The following is a 9599-nucleotide window of genomic DNA, read 5'->3' on the forward strand; positions in this document are numbered from 1 at the left end:
CCGGTTCGCTCACTGTCTGAGCGTGGTGCTGACAACACCAAGTCAAGGGTTAAGATCCCCTTACCGGTCATCTTTAAAAAAAAAAAAAAAAAGAAATATCTAGATATAATATGCTACCAATTAATCATTAAAAGTAAACATTCATAAATATAAATTGATGTTGCAAATAGGTTTCAAACTCACTTTAGACATGATTAGGGTATGCGTTAAGTAAAGTTGTTTGACTTTTGCAGTAGTCATCTGAAATGAGAGTCTGAGAAAAGAATAGTAGTTGCTATATCTTAAAATCAAAATATTGGGCTTTAACTTGGATTTATGGGTTGCAAAGATCAGTTCCACTCTGATACCTAAAATGTTCCCCTGTTGTAGAAATCCAATTATAGACTGCATTTGCAACAAGAACACCTTTCATGGCACCCCTGGAGAGGTATGTGTTCTAGATAGTGTTCCAGAACCTCCTTACACATCATGATTACCAGGAAGCTTTTCCAACATGGAGATTTTCAGGCCTCATCTCTAGACAGTCTGGGGTAGAAGTCCTGGAATCTGTATATTTCATAAACACTCCTGAGTATTGGGAACCATAGCTTGAATGGACAGTGTCTTGAATTAGGAGAGAATTTCAAGTTCTCTTTGACTCTCCTCTACTTCAATTTCATCACCGGGAAGAGGCTCACAGACCACATGGGACTTATAACTTAGGGTCTGTGACTAGTCAACTCCATGCATTTACTTCAGGAGGAGAAAGGTGCTCATGCACCCAGTCCACAGGCTGGGGGTGGGGGTCGAGGATGGGGGTGCGGGTGGAGGATGGGTATGTGCACAAGGAATGAGGACACAGACAGATTCGAGGGATCCAGGGGCCCTTAGAGAAGAGTGATGGAAAGGCAATCAGCGGCAAGGCAGCTTTTCAACTGCTTGTCATTTTCAAAATTTACGGAAGGACTGTTTAATGTTCCACGTGGCTAAGCATGGTAACCCTTTCTCAGTCTGACCAAGGGTGATTGATGGTATGGAGTTTTTAGCAAAAACTGTCACCAGACATAACTGGAGACCTATTACTAGAAATAATAGTTCTGCAGCAGTACATAATTTTTCTTTCTAACATCTTGATTTTTAAATTGAACCTTTTGTTTGGATAAGACACTAACACAGGATATCTGTTTACAGTCTACAGCTAGTCTCAAAGAATTCTGCATAATCTATAGGTCTCTTTCTAATGCTGAAGTTGAGGTGGGGCAGAGTCAAAGAGAAACTGACCTCCTTTCTGTTTTCAAGACCCCATCCACTTGAACAGAAGTTTCTAATTGGTAGTGCTTATTCAATTTACAGATGTCTGGGCTCCCCACTTTAAAATGAAAAATTAAAATGTAGAGATGAGGCCTGAGAATCTCCATGTTGGGAAGCTCCCCTTATGATTCTGACATGCAGGGAGTTTCAGAAACACTTTCTAGAACACATTGCCACTCCAGGGGTGCCATGAAATGTGTCCTTGCTGCAGGTGCAGTTTATAATTGAACAGATGAGCATCTCAGGTATCCTACTGTGTGGGTTTGATCATCCACGTGACCTGTTTGTTTTTATCCTATCTGGGAACAGCCCAGACAGTGTTTGAAAGTCAGTATGGGGGGGGGGGTCTACATTACTTCAACCTCAGAAGTGCACAGAGTTTTCAAATATCTTTTAGAAACTTTATTCATTATAGGGGTGTGAGTGTGTGTGTGTGTGTGTGATTTCTAAACCCTTCTTGAAACTTTATATAATTTTAGTATTTACCATCTGTTGATTTAACTAAAAGTTTGGAAAGTAGTACTTCATTTATGCTAAGTTGATTCCTTTAAAATAGTGGTTTTCAATTGACATTGATATTTTTGCCCCCCTTGGGGACATTTGGCAATATCTGGAGACATTTTTGGTTGTCACAACTTGGAAGGTGGGCACTCTTGGCATCTACTGAGTAGAGGCCAGGATTCTGTTAAACATCCTACAACACAGAGAACCAACCCCCGTCCCCAACAAGAAATTATCCCATTCATAAGGTCTGTAGTGCTGAGATTCAGAAACCCTCTTTTAAAGGGTCTTAAATGAATAACATCAACATTAGCTAATAATGACCTCTTCACATTATTGCATGGATTTTCTTATTTTATCTTCATAAGAACCTATGAGGTAGGTTTCACTATTGTCCCCAAATTAAAGATGAGGAAATAAACTTGTAGAATTAATGTAACTTGCTGAAGGCCCCACAGCTATGGAGCTGTTGGGGGTTGGGAGGAAAGGGAAGAGTTGGAATAGGGGTTTCCCCACTCTGACTCTATAAGCCAAACTCTTCACCACTCTGCTATTTGCCATCCAGCCTAAATGTTAAGTTCCCATATTTCTAATATTCTAGAACCTGATATTAAATCCATAGCCAGCCTATATACACTCTATATAATTAATATATTTTGCAAGTCATTTTTAAAATCTGTCCCTGATTTTGTTTTATCAGACTGAAGAGACCTCGATTTGTAGTTGATTAACCTGTTGCAGCCTCTCTGTTCTATGATCATTTCAGCTCCTCTGATCTAAACCATCTCTAGGTCCCTGTGACTTTCTTGATGTGTATTTGCTTGACCTGCATTGTGTATTCCAGATGGAGTCAAATAGTAGAGTTTTATTCACAAATATGGGCAGAAGTACTACAGTTGTGCAAAATGTTACCATTGGAGGAAACTGGGAAAGGTGTACAAGGGATCTCTCTATATTATTTCTTACAACAGCATATGAGTCTACAGTGATCTCAATTTAAAAAATAAATACCTTAAAAAATGGGAACAGGAGTGCTTTATGAAATAATTACAAAATAATTATGCCTGTAGGATTGTTTTTCAAACCCTTCCTAAAAATGCACACTATTTTCTTGGCTTTTTTGTCATATTGGTGTATGTGACTCTATAAGAGCTCCCCAAATCCCATTTCCTATCAAATGAATAATTTCATGCTTATTATTTGTTAAGAGTAGAGGGACTAGTTTCCTCTGACTCTGTTACCTGCTGACAGCTGTGCAAGTCATCTGCTGCTGTTGAGCCTCCCTATGGTTTGTGAGCTTGTTCTGTGGTTGCTTACCATTTTACTCTTTGAAAAATATCATCATTGGGGCCGGCCCAGTGGCGCACTGTGCTAGTGCGCCGCTTGGGAAGCGCGGCGGCGCTCCCACCGAGGGTTCGGATCCCACATACAGACCGGTTCCCGCTCACTGGCTGAGCGAGGCGCGGGGGCAACACCGAGGGTTGCGATCCCGTTGCCGGTCCTGGTCCGGTACGGGGGCGACACTGAGGGTTGCGATCCGTTGCTGGACACAGAAAAAAAAAAAAGAAAAAAAAAAAAAGAAAAATATCATCATGGTTTGCAAACTCAGATTTATCACTCTGTACTTCCTCTTCCATGTCATTTCTGAAATGTAAAATAAGATTAATACAGGGTCCATTTGCAAGGATTCTTACTGACATGTCTGTCATAAAGATGCTACTTCAGCACAGCTCTTTGCTGCATATTGTTTAGCGAATTTTGTATCCATTGCAAAACATGGCCCAATCATCATTCAGTTTTATTTTTAAGTAACCTTTGGATTGAAAACCATGCCATAGACTTCCTCAAAGCCCAAATATGTTATATTCATTGGCTCTGTTATATTCATAGCTCCTTGAAGAACTTCATGTAGTAGTTGGGTGATCTTAGACAGGTTATTTAATCTCTCCATGCCTTAGTTTCCTTTTCTTTAGAATGAGAAAAAGCATACTATCAACTTAGGATTATTGTCAGAATGACATAGCATAATACATCTGAAGCTCTTAGCACATCACCGTGTTAAATGCTCGATAAATGTCAACTATCATTGTTTAAAAAGCTGGGCATTCCTGCCCTATTCAGAACCTAAATTGCCTTTCCTCCAGTTGATAATGCTTACCTTTGTCTTTAAATATCTACTCTATCATAATTTCTAACTACTTTGAGGGTAACATTTCATACTGTTTATTCTGTAGGTCTCCTCTTGAGACTTGCACATGATTGACATTACACTAGTTTCCTTAAGTAAAAAGTATTTATGACAGCAATAATCTATAGAGCTGATGGCTGAGTAATTACCACCTATGAATGTTGAAACTACATTTGTTAACAATAGAATCTATCTTGTATTAAGCCTATGACATAACTTCACCAGAAAACTTCTATTAATAATTTTTTCTCTGATGCTTTTATAACCATCTTCACAGTCTCTGAAGGAGGAAGTGTCACATAAACCCCTTGTTTTCCAAAGAAAGCATTTTTTTTTCCTTTTTGTCTTTTTTACTGATCAGTAACGGGATCGCAACCCTCGGCGCTGCGCCCATCCCTCACTCAGCCAGTGAGCAGGAACCGGTCTGTATGTGGGATCCGAACCCTCGGCGGGAGCGCCGCCACGCTCCCAAGCGGCGCACTCTCCAGTGCACCACCAGGCCGGCCCCAAAGAAAGCATTTTTTTTTCCTTTTTGTCTTTTTTACTGATCAGTAACGGGATCGCAACCCTCGGCGCTGCGCCCATCCCTCACTCAGCCAGTGAGCAGGAACCGGTCTGTATGTGGGATCCGAACCCTCGGCGGGAGCGCCGCCACGCTCCCAAGCGGCGCACTCTCCAGTGCACCACCAGGCCGGCCCCAAAGAAAGCATTTTTTTTTCCTTTTTGTCTTTTTTACTGATCAGTAACGGGATCGCAACCCTCGGCGCTGCGCCCATCCCTCACTCAGCCAGTGAGCAGGAACCGGTCTGTATGTGGGATCCGAACCCTCGGCGGGAGCGCCGCCACGCTCCCAAGCGGCGCACTCTCCAGTGCACCACCAGGCCGGCCCCAAAGAAAGCATTTTTTTTTCCTTTTTGTCTTTTTTACTGATCAGTAACGGGATCGCAACCCTCGGCGCTGCGCCCATCCCTCACTCAGCCAGTGAGCAGGAACCGGTCTGTATGTGGGATCCGAACCCTCGGCGGGAGCGCCGCCACGCTCCCAAGCGGCGCACTCTCCAGTGCACCACCAGGCCGGCCCCAAAGAAAGCATTTTTTTTTCCTTTTTGTCTTTTTTACTGATCAGTAACGGGATCGCAACCCTCGGCGCTGCGCCCATCCCTCACTCAGCCAGTGAGCAGGAACCGGTCTGTATGTGGGATCCGAACCCTCGGCGGGAGCGCCGCCACGCTCCCAAGCGGCGCACTCTCCAGTGCACCACCAGGCCGGCCCCAAAGAAAGCATTTTTTTTTCCTTTTTGTCTTTTTTACTGATCAGTAACGGGATCGCAACCCTCGGCGCTGCGCCCATCCCTCACTCAGCCAGTGAGCAGGAACCGGTCTGTATGTGGGATCCGAACCCTCGGCGGGAGCGCCGCCACGCTCCCAAGCGGCGCACTCTCCAGTGCACCACCAGGCCGGCCCCAAAGAAAGCATTTTTTTTTTTTCTTTTTTGTCAGACTGCAACCCTCAGTGTCGTGCCCGTACAGGACCAGGACTGGCAACGGGAAGACTGCAACCCTCAGTGTCGCGCCCATACCAGACCGGGACCGGCAACGGGATCGCAACCCTCGGCGCTGCGCCCATCCCTCACTCAGCCAGTGAGCAGGAACCGGTCTGTATGTGGGATCCGAACCCTCGGTGGGAGCGCCGCCGCGCTTCCCAAGCGGCGCACTGTAGCAGTGCGCCACCGGGCCGGCCCTTTGGTTTTGTTTTTATGGCCCTCTTTGTGTGTTCAACACTGTTATCCTCTCTGCTGTCTGCCCAGAGAAAGGCTGGCTGAGAACTCTGAGGCTTGAACCTCACTGGAGTCATGGACATGCTTTTGGCTCATTGAGCTTTTAAAACCAACAGAGGCTGATGATTGGCATTTTGGAATGCTGTCTATGAGCCCACCACGATGGATGAACTCAAGAGTGCAAATTAACAAATCTACAAGACTATATAGCCAATTTATTACTCAGTGGAATCTCAGCAGTTCATCTCAAGTTTTTGCAGATACTTATTTAAATTTTGCATTGCTTTAAAAATTCACATTAGAAAGGTATATTTTTAAATGTGTCTGACTCATTTAACAGCTGTAATGTAGCATCTGCTTCTGACTGGGGTGGCAGCCAGATCAGAAGTGGTCTCTTGGCCTTCACACCCTGATGGTAATTATTTTTCTTCTCTATGTTCCCTCCTGCTCAGTGAGTGGCTGCCAGAAACAGCATCAGAGATGTGCAGTCAAACCCTCCCTGAATGGGGTTAGCATCACTATACTTCCCTACTGAATTTAAAATGCCCTCCTGCTCAGTGAGTGGCTGCCAGAAACAGCATCAGAGATATGCAGTCAAACCCTCCCTGAATGGGGTTAGCATCACTATACTTCCCTACTGAATTTAAAATGGAAATCATATTACTACCAGCCTCACATGGTTGATATGAAGATTAAACACATGCAAAAACTCTCAGAACAAGTCTGAGGACATAGTCACTCCATAAGTATTAGATGTGCTTATTACTCATGTTTATTTATAAATAAAGACTGACAGGAGTGACAACATGTTGAGGGGTACACTGGTTCTCATTTCCCATATTAACCCCACAGGGGCTCCTAGTGAAGTTGGTGCTCAGTGAAGACAATATTTAATTTCCTTATTTTGATAATAATAGTTATTAAAATGATGATTCTCATGGATACTGGGTTTAGCAGTTTCTATGCCTTATCCTAATGTTTTACCAAATATGCTATACAGAGAAACCCTGGATAAACATTGTTAGTTTTAAGAGAAATTGATTTTAATGTGTATTAGCTTTCAAAAATGTAACCAGCGTATCATTCATGGCTTTTTGGTCATCATTGCTTAGGATGAAGCAGAAATTAAAAACAGCAGCCAGAGCAACAACAAAAAACTGTTGATTAAATTTTAAATATACATGTATATATATTTAAAATAGGTTTATGTGGATATGGCAAAGTTTTTGAAGGAATACAGTTTTATTTCATTTCATCCTCACTTAATCTTGTGAGGCAGGCACCACTATTCTTCCCATTTAACAGATGAAGAAACTGATGTTTAAAAAGGTCATCATTTCCAAAGACTCTGCCAGTGGTAGACTTGAGATTCAAACTAACAATCTTAACTCTTTGTTGTGTTCCCTCTGGGGTGCTTTCTCATCTCCCTCCTCAGGCGTGCTTTTTAAAAACCTTATGTTAACTTGTTGGGTTTTCCTTTGTGTAAAATTAAGATACATGTGTTACAGAAATTTTAGAAAATACAATGAAGCAAAGAGAAGAATTTTTTTATTGTGGTAAGAACACTTCACATGAGATCTACCCTTTTAATAAATTTTTCAGGGTACAATGTAGTACTGTTGACTACAGGCACAGTGTTGTTTGGCAGATCTCCTTTCAGATTGTTTGGCACAGCCCTGGGAGCAGGACAGGCCAAACAAGAAAACTGAGAGAGGTTGGGAAACTGGCTGGAGCCCCACAGAACATATAGGCATACCAGACTCCTGGCTCCCCTTCCTCTAAACCACACTGCATCACACAATGGGCTCTGGCAAACTACCCCTTCCTTTGGAAGAAAAAGTAATGTGCCCCCAGGGAACCATGAGAAGCCACCCTAGTTTAATACTGCCATAAGCTTCTCGCAACTGGGGATTGGGGTCTGGAATCGGTGGCCTGGGCTCTTTTCCCAGGACAGCAGCAGTCCTGGCTCTGAATCTGCACAGGCCTCTTCTGAGCAAAGAGCTCAATAATTCTGTTTACACAAATGCACACACACATACACGTGCCAGCTGATTTAATTAAGCCCCTTCTTAACTCAAATGGTGGATTTGGACAAAGAAGTGAGGCTCTACCAAATCACCAGTTTTTGACTCTTGCTTTTCAACTGCTTGCTTTGGGATTTTTCTGGCTCACAGCTTCCTTCAATAGTAAATCGGAGGGAAGGGAGGTCAGGATGTTAATTAGGCAGCATTGGTAAATTATGTGAGAGCCCAGGAAAAGAGAAGCCATATAAATGGAGGTTTACAATTACTATTACAATACGATTAAAAAAGCCATTCATAGTAATCTGTGATTCTATGACGTTATATCTTAGACTCTACACATTTCAGAAACTGAGCGTTTTTCCCAGTTCTACTTCATAGTCATGTGTCTAGGAACCCACGTGCTTCTCTTTTGCATTATAAAACAGCAACAAGAGACTAAGTTTTGACCTTGGGGCCACAGCTGAGTTGAAAGGTTGAAGGTTTCAGACCTTTCCCACTTCAAGAAAAATATGCTGATCTCAGGTGCTTGCTAAAGATTACTTTCCTTCCAATTATTATTACCAGAAGATATTTCCAAGAAACAGGTAACATGAATAAAAGACATTTCTTCTTAGAGCCTAGTGGTTTAAGAAAAGGATTTGGTGAGGAACCCATATCACTCCTGGTGAATTTTGAAGGTGATCATTATTTTATGCTATGATTTATTGGTTATTAACTCTAATTCCTGTTACTCTTTAGGGCTCCCATCAAATCACAGCGTTTTCTTGGTAAATTATACATAGCAAGAGCTTGTCTGTGGTGATCTGCGTCAGTCACACCAGCACACCTTGCCTTGGGCGGAGGCACTGCCACTTACCTGGCTCTGACTCCGCCCTCACCACGTCCACCGGCCATTGAACTTCAAAGGCACAATAGGAGGCGTTATCTACCCTCCCAGTCTACTGCCCACCAGGGGAGAAGCCAACTGAAAACACACAGGACCTAATCAGACCTTTGATGTTACACAAAGCAAATTGCATTTCAAGCTCTAGAGAACAAATAGCCATTCTAAATCTGATTAAGATTCATCCGGTGCCAAATTGTGATGTTTATTTTGGAAAAGTGGCTGGTCAGTATTTTCTGATTCTGTTTGTTCATCCAGAAAGTCTTTGTTTTCCTTTCTTTAGAGAGGTAGAAGTTAGAGGAAGGTTTGGGTTGTCCTGACTTGTCTGCTGGGCAAAACTGAGGAGTTTGTTTTGGCTGCTTCTTGAATAACTGTACAAGGCACAGGATGGAGAGACTCGTATCCTGGCCACCCTGACTTGGTGTCCTAATGCTCCCCCACTGAGGCCTCACTCCCCTGCCCTCACCTCCATTGCAGAGGGGTGCCCGCCTTTGGGGCTGACTCCAGGTAGGGAGCTAATGAGCCAACTTAAAAGGTGAATGGTCGTAGTGAGAATTCAGACACAGAGCTGGCTAGTGCGGGAGAGGGTTTGGAGCAGGTTTTGTTTTTGTTTTTAGTTTTGTCCAAAATAAAATGCTCCATAAAATTTTGGAGAAGAAAAATTGAATAATTCCTAATTCTACCATGCTTTATAGTTGCCATGTAACTTCTTTCATCTTTTAGTGCATTTATTTGTACACATAAATGTATGCTTTTTATAAATGGAATCATTACTGCATTGTTTTGAAATTTGTGGTTTCCATTTGGCATATTCTGAACATCCCTTTATTTTGATAAGTAGGGTTCTCCATCATTTTTGATGACTGCCGAATAATTTTCTGTCTGGGGATCCTCTCCCCTCTCTTCCTCCTTTATTTTCTCCTCTCTTTTCCCATACT

At 42.8% G+C, this 9599-nt stretch overlaps 1 protein-coding gene across 1 annotated transcript in view; it reads left to right on the forward strand.

The window, feature by feature from the left end:
• The window catches only part of FAM13C (family with sequence similarity 13, member C), a 49869-nt gene that overhangs the window by 10331 nt on the left and 29939 nt on the right, over nt 1-9599 (forward strand). The window lies entirely within an intron of this gene.

The sequence above is a fragment of the Galeopterus variegatus genome, unplaced genomic scaffold, assembly GCF_000696425.1.
Source record: "Galeopterus variegatus unplaced genomic scaffold, G_variegatus-3.0.2 Scaffold5863, whole genome shotgun sequence".
NCBI classification, from domain to species: domain Eukaryota; kingdom Metazoa; phylum Chordata; class Mammalia; order Dermoptera; family Cynocephalidae; genus Galeopterus; species Galeopterus variegatus.